Source organism: Balaenoptera physalus (genome assembly GCF_965194825.1).
Source record: "Balaenoptera physalus genome assembly, chromosome: 5".
Classification (NCBI taxonomy): domain Eukaryota; kingdom Metazoa; phylum Chordata; class Mammalia; order Artiodactyla; family Balaenopteridae; genus Balaenoptera; species Balaenoptera physalus.
This window is the reverse complement of record NC_138884.1, coordinates 143,893,832-143,912,648: the sequence shown is the minus strand read 5'-3', so window position 1 is coordinate 143,912,648 and position 18,817 is coordinate 143,893,832. Positions and strand designations below refer to the sequence as shown.

The window sequence follows — 18,817 nt, the reverse complement described above, 5'->3', positions numbered from 1 at the left end:
TTATTTAAGTGCTTCACAGAAGCAAAATAGTAAACTGATTAGAGAAGTTATATTTTGAAATGATAGCAATAGAATTTATTCTGTCAGTGAATGTTACAGAATATCTCTTCTAAATGAACACGTTCTGCTTTATATTTCACATAGAAATAATATAAATTTTACTTTAAAATATATTATAATTTTTTAGGCTAGACCATTTAATTGTGAAATGGTTAAAATATTGTAATGCTCTTAGCAATTATTGAGTTGTTTTAATATATTTGAGTGCTTCTACAGACATTTTCATATTAATTTTTGTGTAGTCCATTTATTAATGTTTTAATGATTTAAAAAGCATATTTTAATTAATTTGTTTATGTATATACTTATCACATATTCGATCAATTTATTTCATAATCCAGTATATATCAAGCATGAACTTAGACAACAAGATAAATGTGGTTGAAGTTTTGGCCAAAGAAAAAGAAACATTAGCATATAAACCAGGAAAATAATGAAATAATTTTAACTTTTTTTTCAGTTAGATAAAATGATTTGTCTTAATTTCATATTAAATATCATTGAAGGATATATATTTGATCTGAGTTACTTCATCCAAATTTTCAAGCTAGTGTGAATTCAGAAATCTAGGGCAGTAATTAGGCCTTTCTCTACCTTTATTTCAGACTTGATTTATTTATAGCATGGATATTTCAGATGTGAGAAGAACAGAAATTGATGATGTAATTATGAAAAATGAAACTTCTGAAAAAAGTGATTTGTTATGAATTAATAATTCCAGATATTTTAAAACATTTTTCCACTATTTTTATTTCCATCATTGGTCTCATTTGTATCAAAAAACATTGCAATAATCTGTTTAAAATCCATCATTTTCTCTAGACAGACAGGTATGTTGATAAGTAGATGCTCACTCTGGTCAACAAAATGGAAAGTAATGCAAAGTCCAGTGGCAAACACTGTGGAATATTAAGCAGGAGAAAAAAAAAGGGTTAGGATCAGTAATTCTATGTACCACACACCTATCACACCCTATTAGTGATAATTTTACATATCAGGAATAAACATTTCCAGGGTAAAGTGAACATGGATTTATTGCTCTGAATAAAAACATGAGTCTTTATTGCACAAAAATAGATTGGTTGAAATTTCCATCAGAATTTTAATTGAGCATAAGCCTTTCCAGCTAACATCACTGAATATTGGAAAAGTCCCAGGTATACTAGATAATGAGTATGGCCAAACAGTTTTTTAATGCCTTTATAGTCAAGGTAGTGAACCTAACAATTATTAAAACACGAATTATATAGCTCTCCTTTATTCTGAGGAAATATGCTACTTAATTTTGCTACAGGAAAGTAGATTTTAATAGGTACCCTTCAAGAAAGAAAATAAGTACCAATTTATTTTCAAGCAAGCATTAAAAATATGCAACCCTTTGCATTAATTGTAACAGTTAATCAGTACAATGTCACAGTAGATTATATTATTGTGGTTGTTATTATTGTTGTTGTTGTTATTCCATTTTTCCAAGGGAAAAAGAAACACAGCTGAAATAAATTACTTGCCTAATGTTCTATTAATATATTGATATAAAAGTCTAAATAGCAAAATACACTTAAAGCTATGTACACACTTCTACATTTAAAATAGATAACCAACAAGGACCTACTGTAAAAAAAAAAAGTGCTAAGGGTAAAACTGCCAAATTTAAATGCTTTAATCAGCTAAACCACCTTTGAAAGCGTGAAGTGGAAATAAAGACATTGAAGACATAAAAAAGAGAAAGCTATAGTAAGCTTTAGAGCTATGTAGTAAAAAAAATATATGCCATAATTAAAATTTCGATAAGAGTAGAATGTGGAGAAATAGGCACTACCATGTTGGCCACCTATGATTATTTATAAAACTGAACATGCACACATTCTTTCATGCAACAATTTATCCAGTAGGAATTTTTTTCACATGTTTATAGTTGCATCTAAAGATGTTCGTTAATTAAAATTCTTTAGAGTATTATTTGTAATAACACACAAAATGTAAATAACATGAATATCCTTTAATAGAAGACTAAATTATTAATGGCCAATCTGTACTCTAAATGACTCTACTATTGTAGTAGGAGGTATTTAAATTAAAAAACAGGAAACTGAAAATGTGGATAGTGCATTCCCACCTGTATAAAAATGAAACATATAATTGTAGGTGAATATTATGTACTAATATATATGATCTTTTTGATAGTTATTATGTTTTGAGAATAGAATTTTGGATCTAGGTTGCAAAGATGGCTCACATGTTTATATATATTTTTAACATTTTAGTTTTTAATATGTGCAAGAGTTATTTCATGATAAAAAAGAAAATTGTCATAATTTTAATAAAAGTGATTTTAGTGTTACTATATGCAAAACACTGTACTAGCACTTTAAATTCACATGTAATTTAATCCTCAAACAATCCTGAGGAAGGTACCATTATTACCTTTGTTGTACAGATGAGATGAAATAGAAGAGAAGTTAAACTAATCACCATTTGTATAGCCGGGAATGCTGGGTTGAGGAGTCCAGGTATATCTCATTCCCAGTTTGTGCTCTTAAGTACTTCACTCAATTTTAGAAATCAAAATAATATAGAAGAATAGAGTTCATGTGACAAGCTCCTGACCTACTTTTCATTTGACTTTACTTGCGTTACACTTATACATGGAAGGAACACATGATTTTGTATAAATAAGAGACAAATTAGCATTTGGGGAATTTAAGTAATTCTTTTGTCTTTAGCATTTGGGGAAATTAAGTAATTCTTTTGTCTGTGATTGTAATCTGAGTATTTAATTCTTTTAAGAAAGACAGAGGAGAACCGATTATGACTTGCAAACCTAAGACTCTCTCATTTCTGACATGACCGCCTTTGAAATGTCTTTATTTGTGTCCTTATGGCTTTCCAATCCTAGCACAAAGAGCTCAGTAGATGTTGGCCTTAAAACAAGTAATCATTTTAAATATAAATTATTTTTATTTCCTCTATAAAAGACAAACATTTTGACACATTCATCTGTTCTTAAAAGCTCATCTTAGTGGTAGAAGCATCTGTGAAAAAAACAAACAGCTGAGAATCTAAATATAGAATCAGATTCAGTCTTTACAACATAAAGGTTGATAATGTGCTGCTGCTCAACACGTGAAACTATAAATGATAGTGCTATATGTTATATAAATTGCAATTTTAGAAATTGAAGTTAGTGCTGAATTATCTCTGAAGGAAATGCTTATTATTCATAGTCACATATATTGCACTGTATTTTTCTCATGGGAATATGTCCATGTGTGACTTACACCTCCAAAGAAAAGTCAATAAATGACATACTTTTTGTTTGTTTCTTTCTTATCAATAGGTATAATATCTCAGGGCACAAAAATACTGCTATTTAAAGGATAAGGAAAGAACAAAGTTTAAAGAAATTTCAGCTAAAGCAATGCAATTGATTGATTTAATGTGAACCCAAATTAAACATTGTATTTTAAAGAAATAAAATATAATAAAACAATTATCCTAAAGAAGAAAATTTTTGGTTTGTTTTCTGGGAAAAGGGTTATGTCCATTCCTAATTTCCTTCATAGTCAACATAATCCCATATGAATTAAATTGGGATAAATAATCCCATATGAATTTCACAGAATATGGTTATGTGAAGAAATTTAATTTCAACAAATGAAATTATATTTATTATGTTATATCTGCTAAGATAGAGAAATGTATTCATATATTTTTAGCAGTAGGAATTGAAATAACTTAAAATGGTTTTAATCAACTAAAAAAGTCATTAATCAAACACACTGTTTTTCCAGTCATTCAGGTTTTTTGGCATTTCTCGACAGAATAGAATTGATAATGAACATCTGGTATTTTATGGTTAATGAGTGTGAAAGGATATTGAATTTCTTTTTCTGTAGGGCTCCTGTGTCCTTTTCCTACTCCCATTAGAGAAATAAATACATAAAATTGTAGCCATTTGTGATGTATACATTAATGTGAAATAGTCACAGTGCAACCTCTTAGTGTTTCCTTTACTGGTATATTTTTCAGAGTTGGAATAATTCTTATGGATTTAATCCACATGCTTACCCAAGAAGGTGTTAAAATCCAGGAACATAAAACAGTAGAGCACTAATATATTTTCCCATCTTCAGTGTAGAGATTCTGCAAGAGGAAAGAATCCTATAATGAAACTATAAAGAAATTTGGGATTGTAATTCAAAGATGTTTGTTTATGCGTTTTCATGGAAGAAGAATACTGCACATTTATCTCTTGGGTAATAAGGTAATGGGCAGCAAAAAGGATGAAGAAAAGAATATAGAAGAAATAAAATTAAATATTTTTGAACATTATATGCTTTAAATGCCTGAAAACAATTTATCCTCATAACATTTGAGTTATATTTTCACATTTAAAAATGAGGAAATTGAGGGCTTCCCTGGTGGTGCAGTGGTTGAGAATCTGCCTGCCAATGCAGGGGACGCGGGTTCGAGCCCTGGTCTGGGAAGATCCCACATGCCACGGAGCAACTGGGCCCGCGAGCCACGATTGCTGAGCCTGCGCGTCTGGAGCCTGTGCTCCACAACAAGAGAGGCCGCGACGGTGAGAGGCCCGCGCACCGTGATGAAGAGTGGCCCCCACTTGCCACAACTAGAGAAAGCCCTCGCACAGAAACTAAGACCCAACACAGCCATAAATAAATAAATAAATAAATAAATAAAAATAAATGAGGAAATTGAGGTAACAAGAAGTTAAAGATCTTGCCTGTGAACGCATACATAGGAAGAGGAGGAGGATTTGACCCAACACTGTTTAACTTAAAACCATTTTTTTGTTTGTTTCTCTTGATAGATCCTATTCAGAATAGCATGGATTCCAGGAAAAGAGATTAACAGTAGAAAACAAAGGTTTAGAAACAGTGCTAAGTGTATGTGGCTATTTAAAGTATAATAAAAATGCTTTAAATTGGACAATAATTCTGTAAATGCTTTGGTAAATTTAGTCAGCCAGATGTTCCCTTCAAGTGTGGTTGATCAGTTAATCAGAATCTTCAGATTTTGATCAATTAATCAAAATCTTCAGATTAGAATGTAGTCATTTAGAGGTGATAAAAGCAGTTCTGTAATTCACTGCTTAAAAATAAATACAAACAAGAATAGATTGTCAATTCTAACAGATCATTAAAAAATTATTAACTTTTTTTGTAGTTAATAGATGATATTATGAAATGTTATTGAGCAAAAGAGCAATTACAGCATTGAATAAAAGCACACTTAAGTAAAAATGTATATACATGCTTGAATGTAAGTATATAAAACTGGTATGTTGAACAAGCATGATTATTCTTATCTTCTAATAGGTATTCTAGCTGTGATAATCTTTCTCTGACCCTGAATAAAAACTGGCCACGGTTTGTAATATTTTGCTTACTTTTACTGGAGAAACTGCAAGAGAAGGGACAGGGCTTTTTGTAAACTGCTGATGGCTTTCTGCTTTTGGGGACTTGCAATTTTTAAAGTTGATTTCTCTCACTGGTGCTTTTTGGGCTTATTAGGTGCTTTCCTGCTCCACCCCTTTAGTTCCAAGTCAGCCCTGTTTTACTGGTTGTACACTTCTCCAATATTCTGGTTGTTAGAGTCTTCTGGCTCCAGTTTAGCTGAACAGTGGTTTCTTCACTCAATTTTTTCACTAACAGGTTTTAGAAATGTAGAACCTTCAACTTTCTTAGGCTTGAGAAAGGCATTTGTTTTCTTTTTCTCTTTTATTATCTTTATTATTATCATTATTATTTATAAATTTATCATATGAAAAACTGTTTTATACACATTTTAAGGTATAATGTCTATAGTATTGGAACATCAGAGGGAAATGAGATAATCTCGTTTTTGCAAGCTTACATATATGTGTATAATTATGTGTGCATATTATGTGTGTATTTAAAGTGAAAGGGAAAAGGGATAAAAAGGAAGGAAGGCATGACTGTTTAGTTATTTTCTGATGATATTCTTAAATATTATAATACATTTTAAGTTTAAAAACATCTTTTTCCCACGTTAAATTTCAAATAATAATGATTTTTAAAAGAAAAAAATGAAATTATGCTAAATGGATCTCGTAGACATGAAATAGGGGCATATATCATTCATATATTGTCTTATTCTCCTTGCTTAGATGTGTTTATTGAAGACATTTACCATATGAATTAAGTATACTCATCAGCCATTTCTCTGGAACATTTTAATCAAATAAGGAACATACCCTTCAGCAATATAACAAGGCTATTTTCAGCACTAAAGTGTTTTTCTTTCCTCCCCCTTTTTATATAAATTTAATTATTTAAATGAAAGTAATTCGGTTTCTAAAAGTTTGTCTTATTGTCATAAACCCCATGCTCATTGGGCTAGAATGCGTGATTGATTATCCATGAAGATAATGTCTAGCTGAATAAGGAAAAGATATTAATCATGTCTGTGAACAAAAACAACTTGTTACTTTAGAAAGCAAAAAGAAAGGGTGTAATGCTAATTATATGTAGGATGTTTATGTAATTTTGAGATGTAACTTAAATAAATTATCTTTGTTAATAAGTCCAGTTAAAACCACTACTTGGTTGAAGCCATTTGTGATTATAATTAGTACATTTTATAGTTCTTGAGAGATTCATGATAAGATTCTATTTTCTCTTGACTTCACATAAAATCAAATATGACCTCTATCTTCTTCCCCTTTGTATATAAAAATAGTTATAGATTCCAAAGAATTTGAAAAGAATAGCACAGAGTAGTCTTGAGTACGCCTCAGCCAGTTTCCCCAATGGTGATAGCTTGCTTAACTTTAAGTACAAAATCAAATCCAGCAGATTGCCAGTAGTACCCAGGTCTTATTCAGATTTCATCTATTTTACAAGCACTCATATGTTTGTTTATGTGTGTGTGTGTATAGTTCTACTCGTGTATGAATTTATATAACTATCGCCAAAATCAAGATATAGAAGTGTTCTATCACCGAAACATCCTTTATGCTATCCTTTATAAGCATGCAATGCTTCCCCCCTTCCAAATCCACTAAAGTTATACATCCTAGACTTTAATAAGTTATTACGAGTAATAAAAACCTAGAGCAAGTGCTTAAAAAAGCTATAGAAAGAGATACAGTAAAAAACACTATGAATAAATAAAAATGGAATTCTAAAAATAAGTAACCCATAGAAAGACAGGAAAAAGGAAACAGAAAAATGAAAAAAAAAAAAACAACAATCAGAAAATAAAAAAGAAAATGGCAGACTTAAGCCATCACATAAATAATTACATCAAATGTAAATAATCTAAATACATCACCTAGAAGAAAGTGATTGCTGAAATGGATAAAAGACAAAAAAAAAAAAAAAACCCACAAAAAACGATTAACCAATTACATGGGTAATGAGGAATGGGAGAGGTACTATCAAAGGCAGAAGAAAGTTTTCTGGGATGATAGGTATATTTACTGTTTTGATTGTGATGATGGTTTCATGGGTGTATACACATGTTAAAACTTATCAAACTATATACTTTATATATGTGCACTTTATTGTATTTCAGTTATATCTCAATAAAACTGTTAAATTATGGAATATTGCCACATCTTTCTGACCTTGACCTATGTCTCTTTAACATATTTATCAGTGTATTTTTAATGAAGACATAGCAATATTGTTTAGGAAAACAGATAATATAAAAATGGAGGTATAGCTTACATATGAAATTTTCAAAATTGAAAACAAAACACATGGCACTGTATCTCTATTTTCAATCCTAATATATTCCTCTGAAATTTCTTTTATTCTAATCACAGTGATAATCATTATACCTTCCTTTCATATCATACGTCGTCTACAGTTTCCCTCTCTCCTCGGTCTTGGCAGATGATTTTCCCTTTTTTTATTTGAAAAAATATAAAACACCAAAAATGAACTTATCTTCCTCCTACCTGCAATCAGTCAATCAATAAATAAAATTTTACCATGCTTGCACCCATCTATTTCTTTTGTCCTATTTTGTTACAATGGAGGAAGCCAAGCACCATTCAATACCTCCATGTGTGCTGTAGATTCCGTCCACTCTTTCACCATCTCAAGGATTTCAACACATCAAATGATCTTCTTGCTTTTAGTCTTTGGAAATCTTTACTGTTAAATATATCATTGTTGTTAGCATGACAATATGCCCTAGACAACCCCATTAAAAAATACTAAAGTAAGTCCTCCACCTCATATACAGATATTACTGCATCTGTTTTTTCCCCTTCAGAGCCACAAAAGAGTTACTACATTTTTTTGTCTCCTTTTACTCAACACCCATTTAATCTTCATCTAACCAATGTTGCTTTTACTTCCCACTCTGCATCTTATTTACTGGTATCAAGCTACTGTCTTTACTGTTGATAAATTCAATAGACATATTTCTGTCTTTTCTTTTCAGATCTTTCACCTATTTTCATCATTCCTTCTGAAACACAGTAAAGTTTTTTATGTTATCTCTTAGTTTTGCTCTCACTTCATGGTTGCTTTATTTTGTTTTCTTTTCTGGATCATCTTCCTCTGTCTATGTTCATAATTTTGGAATTCCTTAAAGCTTATTTCTTTTTCCTCTTCTCCTCTTTCCATATACTCATTCCCTAGGACATGTCATTGGTTCATTGAAATTTATCTTCCATTTAATTGCTGATTACTTCCTAACATAAATTCCTTGCCTAGATCATTCATTAGATAGCACCACTGTCTAATATCTAGCTCTCTGTGTGACATCACTACTTGAATATATTAATCACAGTAAAATCTAAAATGAAACTCTTGAGTTCCTCCACTTTTTAGGGATGTGTTTTCTACCCTTAATTTTACCCCGTAATAAGTGACATCACACTATTTGGTATAATCGCTGATTCCTTTCCTCCCTACCATCCCCCACATATAATCAACTTGTGAATTCAAGTCCTGTTGAATTAATCTCAAAAATATATTTCAAATACCTATATTCCCTTTCATTCCCGTTGTCATCATCATACTGTATTTATTCAATATATATCTCTTACTGCATACCCCAAAATTTAGTGGCTTAAAACAGTAATAATTTATTAAATCTCACAATAGCGTGGATCAGGAATTCAGGCAGCACTCACTCAGCTGGCCAATCCTTCTGCTCTACATTGAATGGAATGTGGTTGCTCAATGGCATATGGTTGGTGGCTGATCTCGTCTGCCTACCTCAAGATGGCTTTGTTCACAACCTTGGTGCCTTAGTGGGGAAAGGGCTGGCCTCAGCTGGCCCATTCTTCCTCTTCATGTAACTTCAGGACTTCTCCACTAGCAAGCTATTTTGCCGTGGCTCCTCAGGGCTCCAAGAGTGTTCAAAGAGATCAGAAGGAGAAGGTAATCTTTTAAAGCTAGAGTGTGGAAACTGGCAGATTCAATTCCAGCATAATTTATTTTTCAAGGAAGTCTGAGTCCCCCAAATTTAAGACAAGGAAACATAAATTCCACCTCTTGATATGAAAAGTGGCAGTGAATTTGTGGACATTTTTATTCTGCCACAATCTCACAGGTAGCTTACTGTCATGTTTTATATTTTAAATTAAATGTTACCTCCTCCTAAGCCTTCCCTAATCATCATATTGAAATTGGGTGTCTTACCTTCTATATTTCTCTCAGAATATTGCTTGTTTATGAACATTTGTGATTTATTTTTTAAATGTATTTCTTTAAAAATTTTTTTCTTTTTCTCTGCTTCATCTAATATGAAGCAATTAATAAAAAGACAGAGTATTAATCTATTTGTCCCTGTCTCTCTAGTGCCTAACATAGTACTGGTAATATATCAGGTATTCAATAGATATTTAATAAAAACTTATTTATTTATTATTTTATTGAAGTATCGTTGATTCACAATGTTGTGTTAGTTCCTGGTGTAGAGCAAAATGATTCAGTTATATGTATTTTCTTTTTTCATATTCTTTTTCATTATAGGTTATTACAAGATATTGAATATATTTCCCTGTGCTATACAATAGGACCCTGTTTATGTATTTTGTACATAGTAGTATGTATATGCTAATTCCAAACTCCTAATTTATCCCTCCCCATCACCTTTCTTCTTTGGTAACCATAAGTTTTTTTTTCTATGTCTGTGAGTTTATTTCTGTTTTGTAAATAAGTCCATATGTATCCTATTTTAGATTCCACGTATAAGTGATATCATATGATATTTGTCTTTCTCTGTCTGACTTCACTTAGTATGATAATCTCTAGGTCCATCCATGTTGCTGCAAATGGCATTATTTCATTCTTTTTAATGCTGAGTAGTATTTCATTGTATGTATATGTGTGTGTATTATGTGTGTGTGTATATATATATATATATATATATATATATATGCCATATATCCTTTATTCATTCATCTGGTGAAGGACATTTAGGTTGCTTCCATGTCTTGGCTATTGTAAATAGTACTGCTGTGAACATTGGGGTGCATGCATCTTTTTGAATTATAGTTTTCTCCAGAGATATGCCCAGGAGTGGGATTGTGGGATCATATGGCAACTCTATTTTTAGTTTTTTAGGGAAAATCCATATTGTTTTTTGTAGTGGCTGCACCAGTTTACATTCCCACCAGTACTGTAGGAAAGTTCCCTTTTCTCCACACCCTCTTCAGCATTTATTGTTTGTGGACTTTTTAATGATGGCCATTCTGACCAGTGCAAGGTGACACCTCATTGTAGCTTTGATGTACATTTCTTTGATACTTAGCGATGTTGAGCATCTTTTCATGTGCCTATTGGCACATATTCATTTATATGTCTTCTTTGGAGAAATATGTATTTAGGTCCTCTGCCAATATCTTGATTGGGTTGTTTGGTTTTTTTGTTATTGAGTTGTATGAGCTGTTTGTTTATTTTGGAAATTAAGGCCTTATCATTCACATCATTTGCAAATATTTTCTCCCATTCCATAGGTTGTCATTTCATTTTTTATTTATGGTTTCCTTTGCTGTGCAAAAGCTTATAATTTTGATTAGGTCCCATTTGTTTGTTTTTGCTTTTATTTCTATTGCTTTGGGAGACTGACCTAAGAAAACATTGGTACAATTTATGTTGGAGAATATTTTGCCTATGTTCTCTTCTAGGAGACTTAACGCTGTTCTGTCTTTTATTTACGTCTTTAAGCCATTTTAAGTTTATTTTTGTGTATGGTGTGGGGATGTGTTCTAAATTCATCGATTTACATGGGGCTGTCCAGCTTTCCCAACACCACTGCTGAAGAGACTGTCTTTTCTCCATTGTATATTCTTGCCTCCTTTGTCCAAGATAAATTGACCAAAGGTGTGTTGGCTTATTTCTGGGCTCTTATTCTGTTCCATTGATCCATATGTCTGTTTTTGTGCCAATACCATACATTTTAATAACTGTAACTTTGTAGTATTATCTGAAGTGTGGGAGGGTTATACCTCCAGCTTCGTTCTTTTTCCTCAGTATTGCTTGGGCAATTCTGGGTCTTTTGTGATTCCATATAAATTTTAGGATTGTTTGTTCTAGTTCTGTGAAAAATGTCATGGGTAATTTGATAAGGATTGCATTAAAATCTGTAGATTGCTTTGGGTAGTATGGCCATTTTAACAATATAAATTCTTCCAATCCAGGAGCATGGGATATCTTTCCATTTCTTTGAATCATCTTCAGTTTCCTTTATCAATGTTTTATAATTGTCAGCATGTGAGTCTTTCACCTCCTTGGTCAGGTTTATTCCTAAGTATTTTAATTTTTTTGACGTGATTTTAAAAGAGAATTTTTTTTTTTTTTACATTCCCTTTCTGATATTTCATTGTTAGGGTAAAGAAACACAACTGATTTCTGTATTTTAATCTTGTATCCTGCTACCTTGCTGAATTCATTTATTAGTTCTAGTAGATTTGTGTGGAATCTTTAGGGTTTTCTGTATATAGTATCATGTCATGTGCATATAATGACAATTTTACCTCTTCCCTTCCAATTTGGACACCTTCTATTTCTTTTTCTTTTCTGATTGCGAGGCTAGGACTTCCAATACTATGTTGAATAGAAGTGGTGAGAGTGAGCATCCTTGTCTTGTTCCAGATTTTAGTGGGAAGGCTTTCAGGTTTTCACCATTGAGTATTATGTTAGCTGTGGGTTTGTCATAAATAGCTTTTATTATTTTGAGATATGTTCTGTCTATACCCACTTTGGTAAGAGTTTTTTTTTTTTTTATCAGGAGTGGATGTTGAATTTTATTTAATGCTTTTTCTGCATCTATTTAGATGATCATGTGGTTTTTGTCCTTTCTTTTCTTGATGTGGTGTATCACATTGATTGATTTGTGTATGTTGAACCATCCTTGTGACACTGGGATGAATCCAGCTTGATCGTGGTGTATGTTCTTTTTTATGTGTTGTTGGATTTGGTTTGCTAATATTTTGTTGAGAGTATTTGAATCTATATTGGCATGTAATTTTCTTTTTGGGTGGTGTCTTTATCTGGTTTCTGTATCAGAGTGATGGTGGCTTCATTGAATGACTTTGGGAGTGTTCCCACCTGTTCGATCATTTGGAAAAGTTTGAGAAGGATTGGTATAAATTCTTCTTTGTATATTTGGTAGAATTCCCCAGTGAAGCCATCCAGTCCTGGACTTTTGTTTGCAGGTTGTTTTTGTTTTTTTATACATTCTCTTTGACATCTGGTGATAGGTCTGTTCAAATTATGTTTCTTCCTGATTCAGTTTTGGTGGAATGTATGTTTCTAGAAACTTGTCCATTTCCTCTAGGATGTCCAATTTGTTGGCTTATAATTGTTCATAGTTACAGGTTTTTTTTTTTTTCTTTTTTGCATTTCTGCAGTATCTGTTGTTTTTCTCCTCTTTTATTTACTTTTTTTGTTTATTTGGGTCCTTACTCTTTTCTTCTCGGTGATCCTGGCCAGAGGTTTATTGATTTTGCTTACCCTTTCAAAAAACCAGCTCTTGGTTTTATTGATTTTTTCTATTTTTTAAATCTCTATATTATTTATTTCACCTTTGATCTTTATTACTTCGTTCCTTCTGCTGACTTCAGGTTTGTTTGTTCTTCTTTTTCTAATTCTTTTAGGTAGTGGGTTAGGTTGTCTATTTGTGATTTTTCTTTCTTTTTTTTTTGAGGAAGGCCTGTATTGCTATGAAGTTCTCTCTTAGGACTGCTTTTGTTGCATCCCACAGATTTTGTATGGTTGTGTTTTTATTGTCATTTGTCTCAAGGTATTTTTTAATTTCCTCTTTGATTGTATTGTTGACTCATTGGTTTTTTAGTAGCATGTTGTTTAGTCTCTGTGCAGTCTTTTTTTTTTTTCTTGTTTCTCTTTTTGTGGTTGACTTCTAGTTTTATGCCACTGTGGTCAGAAAAGATGCTTGAAATAATTTCTGTTCTCTTAAATTTCTTGAGGTTTGTTTTGTGTCCTAGCATGTGGTCTATCCTAGAGAATGTTCCATATGCACTTGAAAAGAATGTATATTCTTGTTTTTTTGGATGCAATGTCTTGAAAATATCAATTAAGTCTAATTGTTCTATTGTGTTATTTAAGATCTCTGTTGCCATATTTATTTTCTGTCTAGAAGATCTGTCCATTATTGTCAGAGAGGTGTTAAAGTCTCCTGCTATTATTGTATGCCCATCAGTTTCTCCCTCTATGTCTGTTAGTATTTGTTTTGTTTTACCTTGGGTGCATATATGTTAACAAGTGTAACATCCTTTTCTCGTATTGATTTTTTTATTATTATATAGTGGTCTCCTTTTTCTTTATTTATGGCCTTTGTGGTTTTTTTACATTTATTTATTTATTTTTATTTATTTGGCTGTCAGGTCATAGTTGCGGCACGTGGGATCATCGCGGCATGTGGGATCTTGCATTGTGGCTCACAAGCTCTTCGTTGCGGATTACGGGCTTCTCTAGTTGCAGCGCACGGGCTTCTCTCTAGTTGTGGTGTGCGAGCTCCACAGCACTCGAGCTCAGTAGTTGTGGCATGCAGGCTCCAGAATGCATGGGCTCAGTAGTTGCAGCTCACGGGCTCCCTAGTTGTGGCACATGGTCTATAGAGTGAGTGGGCTCAGTAGTTACGGTGCATGGGCTTAGTTGCCCCGCGGAATGTAGGATCTTAGTTTCCTGACCAGGGATTGAACCTGCGTCCCCTGCATTGGAAGGTGGATTCTTAACCACCGGACAACCAGGGAAGTCCCTATGGCCATTGTTTTAAAGTCTGTTTTGTTTGCTATAAGTCTTGCTACCCCTACTTTCTTGTCATTTCCATTTGCATGAAATATCTTTTTCCATCCCCTAACTTTCGATCTATGTGGGTCCTTTACCCTAAAGTGGGTCTTTTGTAGGGAATATATTATTTTTTAAGTATGTTAATCTATTACTCTATCTACTTGCTTTAGACTGATAGTCATATAGGCTGAAACACATTCTAAAAAAAAAAAAAAAAACTATATTTTCTTACATCCCTCCCCCACATTTTATGATTTTGATATCCTCTTTTATATCTTCATATTTGTCCTTTTGCTGTTGATTGTAGATCTATCTCCTATAGATTCTTGCTTCTTTTCTATTTAGAGAAGACCTTTCAATATTTCTTTTAGGATTGGTTTAGTATTGCTCCATTCTTTTAGTTTTTTCTTGTCTGAGAAATTCTTTCTCTCTCCTCCTTTTCTAAGTGATAATCTTGCTTTGTAGAGTATCCTAGGTTTCAGGTTTTTCACTTTCAGGACTTTGAATATACCTTGCTACTCCCTTCTGGCCTTCAACATTTCTGTAGAGAAATCAGCTGATAGCCTTATGGGGGTTCCTTTGTAACTAACTCTTTGATTTTTTCTTGGTGCCTTTAGAATCCTCTCTTTATCTTTAACTTTTACCATTTTAATTATAATATGTCTTGGTGAAGGTTGTTTGGGTTCATCTTGTTTGGGACCCTATCTGTTAACTGTACCTGGATATCTATTTACTTCTTTAGGTTTGGGAAGTTTTCAGCCATAATTTCTTCAAATACATTTTCAATCCTCTTTTCTCTTTCTTCTTCTTCTGGGATCTCTGTTATGCTTAGGTTGCCTCGATTTATATGATCCCATAGGTCTCTCATACTCCTTTCTTTCTTTTTTTAATTTGTGTTTTCATTTGTCTGCTGTTTTAATTGGGTGATTTTCATTATTCTATCTTCCACATCACTTATTCCTTCTTCTGCATTCTTTAACTTGTTATTTATTGCTTTTAGCTTGACTTTCATCTCAGCAAATTAGTTTCCTAATTTTAAGTGGCTCCTCTTTATATTTTCTTGTTCCTTGTTACAGTGATCTACATTTCTATTGATAGCCTTTCGTACTTCCTTCAGTATTTTTATTACCTCCTTTTTGATCTTGGATTCTGGTAGACAGGAGAGGTCTGTTTCATTGTTCTTTCAGGGGAGTTTTCTTGTTCTTTAATTGGAGGTGGTTCCTCTGCTTCTTCATTTTACTTAAATTTCTCTGACTCTATGAATTTAGGAAAACCAGTTATCTACTGTGATCTTGAAGGGCTCTTTTTATGTGGGAACATCCCTGTGTAGCCTGCATGGATCTAATATTTTTGGTGTGAGGGTTATTCTTAGTATAGTAAATAACTTTTTTAGTAATACATGAAATTTATATTTTTTATTAAAATGTTTTTCATAAATGCAGATTAGTACATCTTTGAGAACAACTCCTGTGAAAAACTTTAGAATACAGTTTGTCATAAGTTCAGTGTAAGTCACTATGACTATTAAGGCGTTAGGGAGGGAGTGTCACAAAACAAGTGAACAACACGATACATTAAAATAAACAGTTAAGTAGAAAAGTGATGTTCCAAACATGCTGATCAGTTCACATTTGTATGTCCAGCTCTGAGAGTCATGTTTTTAGAGAGAGAGAGAATAATGTGAGGATATGGAGTCAAGTGAAAATGTGACACATGAAACACTTGAGGGAACGTGGAATGTTTAGCTTGTGAAAGCCTGAGGGACAAATATAATTGATATCTTCAAATGTTGAGCAGCTGTCACATGTAAGATATTTTTCTCTCCATTTTCCTCAGAAGTCTGATTAATAACATGCCATTTTATACTTAAAATGATACTTAAGCAACCCAGAATGATAACTCTAATTGGAATAAAAAAAGGATTGAAAATGTTTCTGCAGTATTTCTTTAGGCTTCTATTGTTGCTTCTTCCTCTCACACCTGGGACTAGATTTAACGCTTTCTTGTCTCCTTTGGTGTAATAATTACATTCACTTTTGGTCATAAAAAGTCAGTCAGTTAAATACTTTTTCTTTGTCATATTATTCATTTACTTATTAAGGTATTAACTATGTTTTAAGCATCTGTACTGTGTAAAATCTAAGAACAGCTGTGAGGAAATCAGAGGAGACCCTGTTGAAATAGCTTCTTCTTGTCAGAGAATGTGCCAGGGTGCTAGGTCAATATGAATGAAAATAAAATTCAGCAAATTAATTAAAAATCAGTATAAATGGTTAGGGTGGCAAAACTACTCTGCATGATAGTATAATGGTGGGTACTTGTCATTATACACTTGTCCAAACCCATACAGTGTATAACACCAAAAGTGAACCCCACTGTAAACTATGGAGTTTGGGTGGCTGTGATGTGTCAATGTAGGTTCATCAATTTTAACAAATGTACCATTGTGGTGGGGATGTGGATAATGGAGGAAACTGTGCATGTGTGGGAAAAGGGGGTTTATGGGAAATCTCTACATACCTTTCAGTTTTGCTGTGACCTTAAAACTGCTCTAAAAAAATGTCTTTAAAAATCAGTATAATAAGTTATAAGTTCTCTAAATGGATCATTTCCCAATATACTGAATTTACACACTGACCCAGAATTTATCTCTATAAACTATTTTTAAAATTTGTTACAGTACATATTGATGTTCAAGAGTTTTGACAGATTTTGAACATTTTCACAAAATTTTGCCTGGCAATTTATTATTATTTTAAGCATTTGTTATTTACAATAGTATCTATACATTTTTAAGAATTCTTAAATTGATTTCTTTAAATTATTTTTCTGGTTCATGGTCTTTTTGGTATTTTTTAAATGTTTCCACAAATTATCAGAAAGAAAATTAATATCTGTAACCAAACAATGTATTGTGTGGCTAGGCAACTTGAATCCAAACTCATGTATGTATGTATGTATATATTTATATTGAAGTATAATTGATTTACAATGTTGGGTTAATTACTGCTATACAGCAAAGTGATTCAGTTATACATACATACGTTCTTTTTATATTTTTTCCATTATGGTTTATCATAGGGTATTCAACATCGTTCTCTGTGCCATATAGTAGGACCTTTACTTATCCATTTTATATATAAAAGCTTACATCTGCTAACCCCAACCTCCCACTCCATCCTTCCCCCAACCCCCTCCTCCTTGGCAACCACCAGTCTGTTCTCTATGTAAATGATTATTTTTCTGTTTTTTATAGATAGGTTCATTTGTGTCCTATTTTAGATTCCACATATATGTGATATCATATGGTATTTGTCTTTTTCTTTCTGACTTACTTCACTTAGTATGATAATCTCTACTTGCATCCATGTTGCTGCAAATGGCATTATTTCATTCTTTTTTACGGCTAAGTAATACAAACTCATTTATTAATTTACCTATTTTTTTCTAAAGGCAAAATTTAGCACAAATAATAAAGTAATAAAATCCTCCCCTTTTCTCTGCAGAATTAATTTAATTCTTTCCAGAGCTTATTCCTAATTTAGCATGGGGAAATGTCTTTTTAACTTTGAAATTACCTCTTGTAAAGTCTTAGTGTTTGTGAGTGTCAGAGGTTAGAGGTAAGAAAGTGAGTTTAATCTTTTAGTCACTAGCATATTTATAAGTTGTGACAATACTTGGGGGTAATTAAATTTAAAAAAATGAATCCTGGCTCAAAATTAACCTCTAACAGTGCTAGATTTTGTTCAGAAAATAAATCCAAACCATTAAACATTTTTCTGAAGTTTAAGTGTATACGTTTGAAAGAATCTGAGTACTTCATGGTTAAATGAGAGCAAATTTGTTGGCTAGCACTGTACTCTGAAATGTAGTGTCACTGCTGTCTTCATGTAAGAATGTTTAAGACATCTAGCTCCTCATGTTGCAGCCTCTCCTACCAGAAATTGGAGAGCACATTTGCACAGATGCAGTTTATATAGCACTAGTTTGGTGTTCTTTGAGAAATTTTTAAGAGAATACAATTTGTTCACAATGATAGAACTAATAAATAAGTGCATTGTAGAGCATGTGTAATAAAATGTGAACTGTATAAAAATATAAAGAATATATAGAGTGAAATGGAAACTGATTTCACAGCCCATGTTTTCTTAACTAAAAAACAGGGGAAGACCTATAGCCACTGTAAGGCAACGTTCTTATGATCCAATTTTATTTTATTTTATTTTATTTGAGTTCATGAGTTTTGCATATCACCTCATCCTGTGCTGTGTGAGTTCTAATTTTTCATACTTCTTGGTCTTATTACTAAGTCTGAGAAAGTTCATAATCTTGGCTTGTGTACTTGGTCAAATCCCAGCCTTTATATAAACAATCCACCATCAATGAATTTCCAGAAAAACCTTTGCTTCTCTCCAATGATCATAGATTAGTTGAATATCAGAAAAATAACATAATCAAAAATAAACTGATTACATTCTTTGATGCTAAATAATGTC

General features: G+C 32.4%; 1 long non-coding RNA gene across 1 annotated transcript in view; it reads left to right on the top strand.

Annotated features, from left to right (window-relative positions):
• The first annotated feature begins 5,483 nt into the window (after nt 1-5,483).
• The window catches only part of LOC309661030, a 33,418-nt gene continuing 20,084 nt past the window's right edge, over nt 5,484-18,817 (top strand). Inside the window, exon 1 of the long non-coding RNA XR_014263810.1 lies at nt 5,484-17,160. This is a non-coding gene — a long non-coding RNA (uncharacterized lncRNA). The remainder of the gene's footprint in view (nt 17,161-18,817) is intronic.